This window comes from Girardinichthys multiradiatus, chromosome 18 (assembly GCF_021462225.1).
Source record: "Girardinichthys multiradiatus isolate DD_20200921_A chromosome 18, DD_fGirMul_XY1, whole genome shotgun sequence".
Classification (NCBI taxonomy): Eukaryota; Metazoa; Chordata; class Actinopteri; order Cyprinodontiformes; family Goodeidae; genus Girardinichthys; species Girardinichthys multiradiatus.
In genome coordinates this window covers 22,649,596-22,662,526 of record NC_061810.1, presented here as the reverse complement: position 1 = coordinate 22,662,526, position 12,931 = coordinate 22,649,596, and the positions used below count along the sequence as shown (strand labels likewise).

General features: G+C 39.4%; 1 protein-coding gene across 1 annotated transcript in view; it reads right to left on the bottom strand.

The window, feature by feature from the left end:
• grm5b (glutamate receptor, metabotropic 5b) overlaps positions 1-6,330 on the bottom strand; it is a 108,645-nt gene extending 102,315 nt beyond the window's left edge. Inside the window, exon 1 of the mRNA XM_047391714.1 lies at positions 6,253-6,330. The gene's annotated coding sequence lies outside the window, so the exon portion shown is untranslated. The remainder of the gene's footprint in view (positions 1-6,252) is intronic.
• Between the last annotated feature and the right edge of the window lie 6,601 nt (positions 6,331-12,931).

Below are 12,931 nucleotides of genomic sequence, written 5' to 3'. Positions count from 1 at the left end.
TGTTTGTAATTAACACAAGTGTAACAGCAGGCAACATCTGGAGATATCAACTCAATTGGAGGTGCTCATTTCATCATATGCAGAATTTCGCATTCACTATACAAACTCCACTTTGCACAGTCAGTAGTTCAGGGATCAAGGCAAATATACATCAGTAAGCTGCCTGCAATTAATCACCTACCCAATCTAAGGAACAAACACACAACAGAAAAGGATTGAGCACCTCATATGCCATTCACAAATGGATGCACATCCACCCACATGAATTTAAAAGAGGTCTATTCTGTTATCACCCTGTTGGAGTGAGTGTTTCTCTCTCCTGCTATAGGGAACCATTCTCTAAGGGTGAATGTGTACACTGCTATATGGCTGCATACCTTTTACACAAACCTGAAAAAAATAGGCAACACCGACATTGAATCATATCGTTTCTGGAATAAATCTCAAAAATTTAAATAGGTCACTCTGCTTTTTCTGTTCCCTATTCAGGGAAGGCTTTTGCTCTTTTGCTGAGTGGGCGTGAGACAGTGTGTGTGTGTGGTTGTGTGTGTGTGCTTCTCTTATTCCTGAATGGACAAGGGAATTATTTTTCTCCAGAGGTCCAAGCAAAACAATGTTTCCAAAGGTTTTTAACAGTTCAAAGAGTATTGCTCTAAGGTGTTGCATAATTTCTGGAATTATCTCTGTAACATTTTAGGATGAAATTCTGACATTATGGTAGTTTTTTGGTTTTTAGGTGTGCACCTTCTTCTAAATAAAGAATGCTTGTTAAAATTTAGGTATTATCAGGCATTCATACCAGAAAGCATGCCCCTGTAAACCAGCAGTTCAGTACTGGTATGCTTAAATGGTTGCTATACAATCTCAGTAATATGACCACATGTCGCATAAGCAGGTAACAACATTACCTGATGCAAGGTGTGCAAGAGCGGCATGCATAACTCACCCGAAAGAAGCATTGACCTTTTATCGCCTCTCCTGCAATCTATCGAGACTTTCCACTGTCGGTCCTCTGTGCAGAGTCCCTTAATTGTACCATATCTACTTTAATCTCTGCCATTTTATGCATGCATTATGAGTTTAATTACCAGACCGATCTGACATCTTGCAAGCCCTTAATTAATCACTGACGAGCAGCGTCTGGTCAAAGTCCCTGGCTCTCCAAGGAGAAAGACTGGCGCAGCGCTGCAACAGCCCGACCGCAAAACGCTTTAAGAGACCAACATTTGCACCCAATCAAAAACACCCGATTTATAATGACCGAAGGGTTCAAAAACATGACAGAGACACAGTCTGGAATGAACACTGCCGCAGCATGCACGGATGAAAAACGGGGTTCAGCCCACCCCCCTCCCGTCCCCTTGTTGTCACTATAAGGGTTGTGTGCCCTCCGCCAACAGAGATGTTTTCTTAAACAAGGTTACTCTATTAGTGAGTCATGACAAACACAGATGTTAGTGCAAGTTAATACTAAAAAAGTGCGACAAATTGATTCCAATCAGAAAACAGTGTAAGGACACTGAGTACATCTCAAGTGAACAAATTACATATATCTTTCATTGTTGGAATATTTCTCTCAAATCTTTACTCGCATCTTTACCTCATATGGTCCCTTATGTCTCTGAAATCACACGCACGGTCCCGCTTCACAATTTGGATGCATGGTGCCACCACAGAGAAAAGAGACTGCCGATAGTCCAATGTCAAACAGCCCGAAAGCAGCAGCAGCAGCAGATCGCTGAGCAGCTTCCGACGCTTCCTCCGTTTTCCAGTCACGCACACCTGAACCTCTTCTCCAAACACCTCCCTCCTTTAACACACCCCTCTGCTCCTCTTTTCAGCACATCTCCCCTCATATAATCTTCCACACTTCCCCCTCGTAGCCCCTCTCTCTCCCGCTCTTCACGACCCTCTCTGCTGCTCCTCATATTTATCAAGCATAGCTATTGTCTCAAGCATTCATCACCAATTTTTACTGCTCAGCTAAAAACAATCAGCTTTTGACATACACCACTTTCTTTTCTCATACTGGTAAGGTGTGTGCAATGAACGTTTTAGTTGGATTTACAGGTGTAGGCTACTTGAGGCATTTAGTTACACTCTAAAAATTGGTGGGTTATTTCTTTTGTTGGAGCAGATGTTGGGTACATTTGGTTAAGCACTGGGTCCCTTTTTTCAGTCTGCATGGTGTGACAATTGTTTACACATTTCTTTTCCATAAGAAGAACCCAGGGTCAAAGCTGGAGTATTGTTAATAAATGTGTTGTTTGACAGCCCTCTGTGTGCGTGTGTGGGTCTCTCCAAAAGTTAGAATTCAGTAGGAGATTCCTCGCCAACCCAAAATACACAATCCAATAAAGTGGCAGACAGAGGAGGCAGTTTTCATGACAAGTAAAATACTAGCAATAATAAGAGAAAATCAATGTCTCTGTTTGACTGTTCAATAAATTTGATTTCTGTATGATTTTAACTTTTTTATGCTCAAAATTGCTGAATTTATGCGTTGCCGATTCAAATACATGGGAGAAAGGTAATGTGAGGCAGTGAATAGCTGTGCCTCACCACCGATGGCGCTGTGTCACTTACACTGACTGAAGCAGGCAGATGACCCCATTGGTGTCTCTCTTTTTATCGCCAACATACATGCTGTATTACACATGCACTAAACATGCTGACATTCTCCAATCATTATAGTATATTTAATAAATGTGTGTGACATGGTTAATCTTTCTAATTGTGAAGACTTACATGATGAGGTCAAAAGTATCATGCCGCACTGATAGGGGGCAGTGCTGAGTCCCATAGGCGCAGGCAGCTAACAGCACGTCACTATGTAGCTACTCTTCAGCTAGGCAGAGGACAGGGGTGTTTTTACTGACAAGACCTGTAACCATACCCTTATTTAAATTTGGTCCTAAACTAAATGGAAAATTACTTCTCAACACTAGAAAAGCATTTTTCAAAACTGGATTTTGTGTCGAAACTGGAGATTTTAGAGAGAGGAAGACCAACTCTGGAGCTAAAAGATCTGCTTCAAACAAGTGGGAGAAAGGTAACCCGCTCTTTTCAACCGGAGTGGTAAACCCGAGTACACGGATTTGACTTGGCATTGAATGGGGAGCACATGCCTAGCATTAGCGTTCACAACGTGAAGGAGAGGGAGAACTGGGAGACTTAAAAAAATGTTATGAATGCAACCTGCTTCCATGGACTTCATGTACAAATAACAATGAGATCATACACAATTTTAATTAAAAAAAGAGAGATCAATGAAGGAGAGAAAAGAAAAAAATTAAAACTAGACATAAAAAACATTCTTTTATTTTTCTTGCTATCAAATTGTTGAACAGTATGGAATTGATAAAAGTATAATTTTACAATAATTAAATGTTTCAATGAAGGTCAAAATTGAAATATAAACCTCTATTTTGGGTTTATATATTTGTACATCTTTCTCCAGAGACGTCTGTGCCTCACCAGTCATGAACCCCATTGCAGTTACTGGTGGCTGCACCTATAAAGCACAGCAATAGTCTAAACAATAAACAATGTTTATTAGCACTTTAGATGGTTTGTATTTTGATAAATCTGTCACAGACTTCACGGTGCACATGTAAATGTGAACATGTTACTTGAGTGTTAAAATTACACCTCGGTAGATATTAAATTGCAGTTGTCATCCTAATATTAATTTGCACAATTGCTAGCTTGTATATTTTGTAGGCAATAATATATCAGGAGCCATGCCATAAAACTCTGCTCTCCAGTGATAAATGTGCCGACATGGAAAGATTTTCACTGTCCTTTATACCCATAACTGATAAAGCTCTTAGCAGTGAAAACCAGAAGACTCAGGCAGAGAAGAGGGGGCACTGCTATGATAGAGGAAAGTAGTAGTAGTGAGGAAAATTTGCTGTTATCATAAATATGTTCACTACAATATACCACAATAATATTGGCAATAGTGGGGGGATGGTGCCTATCTCCAGCGGTCATTGGCAGGTAACACCCACACATAACTAAGGGTAATTTAAAGTAACCAATTAGCTTCAGGAGCATAATGTAGTTTAGGCAGGCCTGGCACAATTCCTACATTTTAGATATGTCTTCCAAAGTACATGCAACATTGACAATGTACAAAATGCTGAGGAATATTATTTGCTAGAATTGCTAATATTCGTTATCCTAAGACACCATGTACTCCCATTGGTTTTTCAACTTTCTACTGAAACAATTGTTAACTTGGGTGGGATGTTGTTCTGAGTTCAAATATTCAGGAAAATGAAGACGCATAAATAAATGTGTTCTCTTTTAGCCTATCCTATTGTAACTGTGTAGGTTGTGGAGGAGGACAAGGCCAAAGAATAGCTCTTCCTTGACACCATGCAGCTTGAAAATATTGACTTTACTGACATTGCCTTTACCAGAATTATTGAAATGTGTCACTCATTGCTATGGTGACAATCGGGTTTCTAAACTAATGTGTACTTAGCAGTAACACAATTTAAACATAAGATTACTATAGTAGACACTGGATTACTAAAAGCCAAGCTTAGTTTTTCCTAATAAAATCATATATGTAGTGAAATTGAAATATAAGCTAAAGTTGATTGGTGTGGTAGTTATTTTAGATATTCATCTCAGTTATGCAATATAAAAATGTCCACAATGAATGTAAATATTAAAATCGTAAGCCGTTTTCTCTAAACATTCAGAGCTGGGATGTCTACTTGGCTGCCTTGCAAGAACCAAAGCAGTGAACCATAAATCTTTGTTACATCTCACCAAATACACCATTACAGTCAATGTTTGAAAAGGTAAGTTGGCTTCAAAGCTCAATAGTGGAATGTAGTGATGACATACGGGTTGTTTGAAAGACTGCTGCATTTATCAACAGATTTGGTCGTCCAACTTGAAGACTGCTATGTTAATTTGAATCTTTTATCGTTTTAAAAGTAATGGTAAGGATGAGAAGTTAGACAGATTTTACATGCAGGGCTCTTTGTCACTCTGTGCTACGCCTCTTATGGTTCTCCTCACAGTGTCTCCTCTTCACCTTTGAAAGCTCTCAGGGTGAGCCTCTTCAATTGGTGACTTATGAAGGGCTGGAGACAAGTTAAAGAGGGGAACATTTTTGTGGCTAGCCCATTATATTGCTCTGGATATTGGACTGTAGGTTGATTACATGCTACTATGATTAACGTAGTAACTGGCTGCATTTATAGCACATAATTTGGCCAATCAGAGCAGCTAGTTTGCTTTCTTTAATAGGCTGTATCAATGTTATAGAAGATAAAAATTGACCGTATTCAGTCACATAAGAGGAGACCAGCAGGCAGAACAGAAATCAAAACTGCAACTGTTTCTGCTGGTCCTCTGTCTTTTGCTTTAATTTTGTTAATTTCTCAGTCCCTGTAACACCTACTATGAAAAATATGACCTCAGCTTTTTATTATGTAATATAGCCCCTCTATGTGATTTCTAGTCAGCTGTTTACAATAAAGGAGGACTGAGTGTATCTCTTTCTGCCTACAGATCAGACAGACACCAGAGGTGACTCCATAGGCTGGAATAACGACGTAGGGGAGGATATCGATTAACATTGCAGTCACACAAGAGTAAAAGAGCCATTAACCTGTACGGATTTGTTTGGGATCTGCCTATAGAGCCACAGAAATTAAATCATTAATGATAAAAAATCTATGCAAATCCAATGAAAACATCCCACCGCTCTCTCCATTATACAATGAAGATAGACTGCTGCTGCCAGAAACAACAAGCTTCTTTACACTGTGTAAGAATATTTGGATTTCTAATAGGATTATTGTAGATTCTATACATGCACAGGCAATGACTGTTAGAAAAATTTTTGTTTTTCTCTAAGTGTGGCTTGGCAAACACTAGGGCTAAAATAGCAGACACAATGAGATTTTGAAAAATAGTTTTGTCTGAAAATATAATTACACACTGCAGCTATCGGTAGATAAGAAAATTATAGGTCAGATATTGGCATTAAGCAACAGTTTCTTTAGTTTTGTAGGATTTTTTAGGTTTTTGTTTTCCTATTGCTATGGGATATTCCTGAGGGCATCAAAGAAACAGAGGGTTACCTGGAAACGCTTCGTCTATCTCAGTTCGAAATGCATCACAGGCTGGTTGGATTAGGTCAATTAAATGTGTATAAAATGTTATTTTCATCTGTGCATACCAATGTAGTCTTCTTCACCTAACTAAGAAGTTAGAGTCACATACCTCAGCTTGCAGGGGTAAATACTTCCGTGGAAACACAGCATCCCTCATGCGTACATCACAGCATCATGCTCACGGTGGTTAATCTACTTTTTCACTATGGCAACAAATGAACACCCCTCCTCTCTCTCGTTTTTACTCTCTCTCTGTCTCTTATCTGCCTCGCTTTCTCTGCTCCAATGAGAGGGATTCATCCGTCACAGGTCTCCCACCATCTCTCTGTGTGCTGTCTGTCTCTCCTCCTCTATCTCACATCACACCTACCTCCAAGATACCATCTGGAGATGCATACTGGTACAGTGAAGCCTGGAGAGAGATTCAGAGAGAGATGGAGATGGGTCTACGGGATACAAAGGGGGGTTGGATTAAGTTGTCTGCCAAATGCATTTGGGATTAGTGGACCAATAAAAGAGCGTGACATATACATACACACATGTACCCAGCTGTGCATTTTTAGACACCACCTTGTCATGCAAACGCATGAAGGTTGGACATAGTGGTAACCTTAAACCTCATCTCTGTTCTTTGCTTTTTTAGTATTATGGGCTTATTTTCAGGAAAGAAAACCAGATGACTGGCAATAGTTTACTTTCAAAACGTCTTGTTAGGAATACCCTTTATTAATATGACTCATAGCTGTTTTTCCCATATATACCATAGTAATATAAAATACAAGTTCTAATGTTTACCTTTTGTTAGAATAGGATAAGAATGCTCATCGACACACATTACAAGGATAAATGGCCCAAGGATTGTCATGAAAGACACATAGTCTACTGATAATCACTGAGGGAGTGCATATCCATTGCATTAGAGTGCCAGATATAAAACTATATGTGACCTATCGAGGCTCTTTGTCATCCTCTAACAGACAGCGACGGTCCGAGATGGGAGCCTCAGCGCTGATCTCTGTAATCATTCCTCTGCCTTAATTTAAATTAAAAGAGCTAAAAGTTAGAAACTGGTTGAGAGTCGTTCCTTTAAGAGTCAGCGTTAGATGAAGTGTGTGATTGCTTCTGGGGACCAAGTACCGGAGGAGCTTCGAGGCGTCTGACCGCCAACAGGGTGTGGTAGCTCGAACAGTCTGCAGCCCTTAAACAAATGTACTACTGTGCATTCCACGTGTAGAAATAAAATATATTTAATGTATCAGTGTCAGCTTTTTATGAGTAACAGTCACACCTGACTCACCAGCCAACAAAGAGAACTTCATTTCCTGGGTCCCGGACTCTGAAGCTTCTTTTCCTGCACAAGAAAGGCTTGGCTCTCATTCAAGCTCAAGATCTGCTCAGAAATAAAAAATCAGTTGTTTGGTGGAAACCAGCACATCTCTTTTGTAATGTAAGTCCCAGACTCCAGTCCAGTAGACCGCTTAGTGCAGACATATTAATAAAAAACAGACACAGCTTCCAAAAACTACAAGAAATAATACTTTTTAAGATAAAAATCATCCCAAGGATATTGCACCTTACAGCTAAGTAAAGATAAGAGAAAACAAATGTAGGAGAAAGAGGAAGGTATTGAAATTCAGGACAATGTTAGGCAATGTTGGAGTTTGAAGAAGCTTGGTGGGCAGCAGGAAATTAACTTTTGGGTTCAAGCAGGTTTTCTAAAATACACGAATTTAGCCATGGTGAGAAGCTGAATGGAGCTGAGCAGAAAGTAAAATTGCTGTGAGATGCAAAGATCCATGCAAAGCTACATAATTTTGTCTCTAGAAAAAGTCTCTAGGGAAAAATGCCCTATAGAGCAGAACTTTGACCAGATAAGGAAAACCAGTACACCCAGAAGTAAACGGAGTGATTGTTGAGGGATTCTGCCCAACAGGGAATCATTCATCCATTTCTACACCTGCTTAATCCTTGCAAGTCCGTATGGGATGGTCTCCCTCTCCAGCAGTCATTGGTTGAAAGCTTATGTACACCCAGAAAATGTTTTCAGTAAAGGGAAACAGAGACGTACAACCAGGCACAAACACACTCACACCTAAGGCTAATTTACAACAGACAATTAACTTTATATGCAAGGTTTTGGACATTGGGAGGATGTTAAATTACTCAGAAAAAATACATGATGTATGGGAAGAATGAGCAAACTCTACACAGAAAGGGCACAGGACTTTCTTGCTGTGAGGCAACAGTACTGAAACTTCATTATTGTGCAGCCAAACAAAGAACAGTTCAGATAAATCTAATGTACTCATTTGTTTTGTTGAGACCAACAACAAAACATTCACAAATGTGAATTTAAATTACATGATCATTTTAACTCTCTATACCAATTCAATTTTGGTTGAAATCACCAACTGCTACAATTTAGACACTTGGGTTTGGTCTGTACCAAAAAACAACCAAGGGTAGAAAACAATAACGTCACACAACAGTTTTTATGTCTCACACCAGCTGGCATAATATTCCATTTATCCATCCATGAGTAGGTAATAGGGGCAACAAGGCCAGGATGAAAACCCAGACATCCCTCTCCCACCAACACTCTCCAGCTTAATCTTGGGGATCCCTAAGTGTTCTCGGGCCAGGAGGGTATGTACCCGCTCCAGGGAGTTTTGGGTCTGTTCTATAAGCACCTGGAAAATCTCGAAGGGATTCACCCAGAAGTTATGCTGATCAGATAACCATGCTACTTCAACTGACTTGTTTCAATTTGGAGGAGTAGCAGGTCTACTCTGAGCTCTCAACCACCCCTACCCCAAGCCCTATCTCCTTTCATTATCAGCCACCCTACAGAAAAAAATAATTTCAGCAACTTGTATCCAGGATCTTGTTCTTTCCAACGTTATCCATATCTCACAGCCTTAGATGAAGTTTAGGATCCCTTTAAATCAAGAGCTTCATTCTCAGCTGTTTTTTTCACCACAACAGACCTAAACAGCATTTAAATTTCTGCTGAGTCCCCAATCTGTGTATCCATCTCCCGCTCCATCCCACCATCAATTTTGAGCAAGTTACTTGATGATACTTGAACTCCTCTGCTTGAGACAAAGAATACCTAACGATTCCACAGAAAGCAGTTGTTTTTACAGGTGATAACTATGGCCTCTGACGTAGATAAGCTAGCTATCATCCCAGCCATTTTACAAGCTGCAAACCACTCCAGTGCACACCAAAGGTCATGTACTGAGGACGTCAACTGAGTCACATTATCTGCAAAAACCAAAGATCAGACTCTGAGGTTCCTCTTTCATAGAACATTTATTAATGCCACTAACGATATTCTCCACAGCTGTGAGCTTTTAGTGCAGGACAGCAAGAGGTATAGTGACGCACTGATGTCAGCACTGTGCATAAGATTTGTTGACAGTTTCCCCATAACATTCTTCTCATAAAAATAATGGTGGTTGAACTCAGTGATTTGTTGTTGGTGCTCTACATTTAAATTTTCTATCTCACTCTTCTAATAAAACATGATTTTTGAGTTTTGCTTTTAAATTATACAGCTGGTTGGTCACACAAACCAAACGTCATCACTGCATCACTCCCTTGACCAGTGGTGCTTGCTTGCCCCTTCACCAGTCAGCCATTGCAGAGTATAACCCTGTTCAAAAACACCTGAAGACAGCACAAAGGTTCCTTAATTCTACCTTGGGCAATATAATGTAATAAACTACAAACAAGATCAGAGCCAAAGGGCAGTCCTTGAACTCCAAAATGCAGAGGTTACAAGCTCAACCTTGTTGAGCAATGAGGACACAGCTCTTGCTGAGGTTATGCAGAGACCAGTGGAGCGTTGAAAGCATCCCTGGCACCCCATAGACCCACAGCTCCCGGAACTAAATGCCTCAAGTCTTCGCCGGATCTTCTCCAGGCATAAGCTTTATTACCATTAATTTATGTAATTGAAGGTTTTTTATGTGTAAGTGCTTTTGCTGCCCCTACAGTCCATGACTCCCTGGGTGATGAGCCATTTCGTCCTTATCAAAACCTGCCACTGGTCAGGAATTTAGTTCATGAAGGATTTAGCTTTACTGCTTTTGGACTGTAATAAAAAAAATGGTGGAATAGCTAGATCTAATCCTTTAGTCTTTTGTAATACCAAAAACAGATTAGTCATTATGTACTTTTTGTTCCCTCTTTACGTTTTTATTATTTTAACACCATAAACAGGTTGTAAGGAAAAACCCTGACTGACCTCTTTTAACAAAAAGTTACACAATCCTTTAGAACCATACCTAAACAAAATAGAAATGTAAAACATTTTATCTTTTTACATAATTGTGTCACTCACATCCACAGGCCATGCAAAGCTTAATGCAATCTTTTGCCCTATTACATTATGCCAATGACACCCCAAATGATCTTAGGACCAATTTTCATGTTAAACCTTTACTGTTGTTGTAAAACAGAAAATAAGCAGTCAAATTGCCTCATAAACAGACACACACACAAAAACAAAATGTTAGGGTGTAGCGCTGGTGGTGTAGGGGTTTAGTGACCACGTAAAGGGGCTATAGTCCTCAAAGTGGCCGTCCCGGGTTCGAGTCTAGGACCCGGTGACCTTTGTCGAATGTCTCCCTCTCTTTGCCCCTCCTTCCTGTCTACCTACTATCAAAAATAAGTAATCTAGTGCTGAAAAAAAATGTTAACCAGAAACTTCATTAATACAAAGAGGTATCTGTAATTCAATTACTATTGATCAAACTGAGACAAATCAATTGCACGTAATATAGTGTCAAATGAGGGGGGATTTGAGTTAACAATAGGGTTGATGGAAATCATCCTATTATAACAGAATATGAGCATAATCTGACGCTGACACTGTTAAGCAGAGTTTGTGGAGCATGTGGGAGAAGAGAAAATAGCAACATTTCCCCCTGGTTGGAGGAAAATGAGATTACAGTGATAGAATAAATGTTATAAGTGTTATGATTTGGGGTTGTTTGGTTTTTTTTTTTTTTTTTTTTTCTTTATATCTTTTTCACAGTTGAAGTTTTGAATTGTTCTTCTGTTTGTTTTCCTGGTCATGCTTTAGTTTTTGTATTAATGTTTTGCTAAGTTGTTTTCTTGGATTGGGCTTCTGGTTATGCTTTGATTTCATGTTTCTCTAGTTTGATTTCTATTAGTTTGTATTCTTGAATTCCTGTTTTTGCCGCAGCCACGTTTTGTTCTTTCTGTCAATTAAGTTTATTCGGTTCACCTGCTCAAAGTTAATCTGTCTCCTTGCTCCACCTGGTTTTCACTCCATATATACACACCTGTTCAGTTAGTCATCGAGGAAACATTTCTCATGTCATGTCTTGTTTTCAATTCATGCTCATGTCCTGCTGTTCACTCCAAGCCTGTCTTGCCAGCCTGCCCATGTCTGTTTTTGCCGTCACCTCCTGTGAGTGAGTTTTTTTTGTTATTAAATATTTTTCCACTTACCATCATGCTGTCTGCTAGTCTGCATTCTGGGTTCGTCTGTTGCTCAAGCCCTAACAGTAAGAAATAACTCAACACCTGCACTCCCTCTGTTTGTATAATCAGTGACCACTGAGTCCTCAGCAGACATGTCACATCCATGAAATAAAATGTTCTTTTTCCCACACTCCGCCACAAATTGCAGAACAAGCGACTCCGTGTCATTCAGCAAATCAATTATTCAATGGCATTTCTGAATAACAGTAGATACCCACGGTTGCCATAGACACGCTGATCTACAGGTTTGACACTTTTCTGTGATATTTTCCCTCTAAGTGGGACAAATAGAGAATTAAAAACATCAGCTCAATGCCAGTGGAGAAATGAGGATGTCAGTTATGAAAGATTCAATCTCATTTAAAGCGCTCCTGCCTGGCTGACCACATGAAGATTGGGTTTTAATGATGTCCATTTGTTTAAAGGCAACAAGACAAGTTTGTGATATTGTGATAAAGATAATCACATTGATTTCCTGTTTCCAATAGAACAGGATTGTGATATAAACCAGAACAACATGTCTCTTGGGATATTTTGACACAAGGTAGATCTGGCTGCCTTCTTATGCACCACAGGTCAAAATAAAATGTCTTATGGAAATTAATGTATTATAAAATCACTGTCTGTAACTTACAGATATGTCCCTGCAGGTTACATATTCAGATTATCATCGTGTGTGATGCTGGTATTTTTGGCAACCTTTAAAGAGTTTAAAAGAGCTTGTCCTCAAAATCACTTCGCATACAACTAAAAAGCAGCCTTGGTGTTAGCTGTCAGCACAGGCTGACAAGCTGTCACAGCATCTCTGACTACCTGAAAGCTGAGATTACACACCCAGAACACAGACAGCTGTGAATTAATTCTACCCTGCAGGAAGAAAGGGATAACCTGGGGAAAAGTTAATCATTTTTTGGCAGGCTCGACTATTACATTTACAACCATCAAGAGACACACAATGTTTGGAGTTAATTTGTGACTTTTTTAATTAAAAGACAAAAAATGACCATCAGAAATCCATCCATAAATATTTCTTAATGAAAGAGAGGGATCTCCAACATGTGGGTTTACAAAAAACTAATTAAAAATAACTTTATATCTTCTTTTTAGGTTCAGTTTTTTGGTAATGTGGTGGTAAAAAAATATGACATGCAAAAGGAATCTGAAATAAAACAAAACGTGAGTTCAGATGCTCTTATTATCTGTAGTTTGATTCCTCTTTTTTGTCATTTCTGTCATCACACCTGCAGTAACCCAAGTGCCACACACCAGAG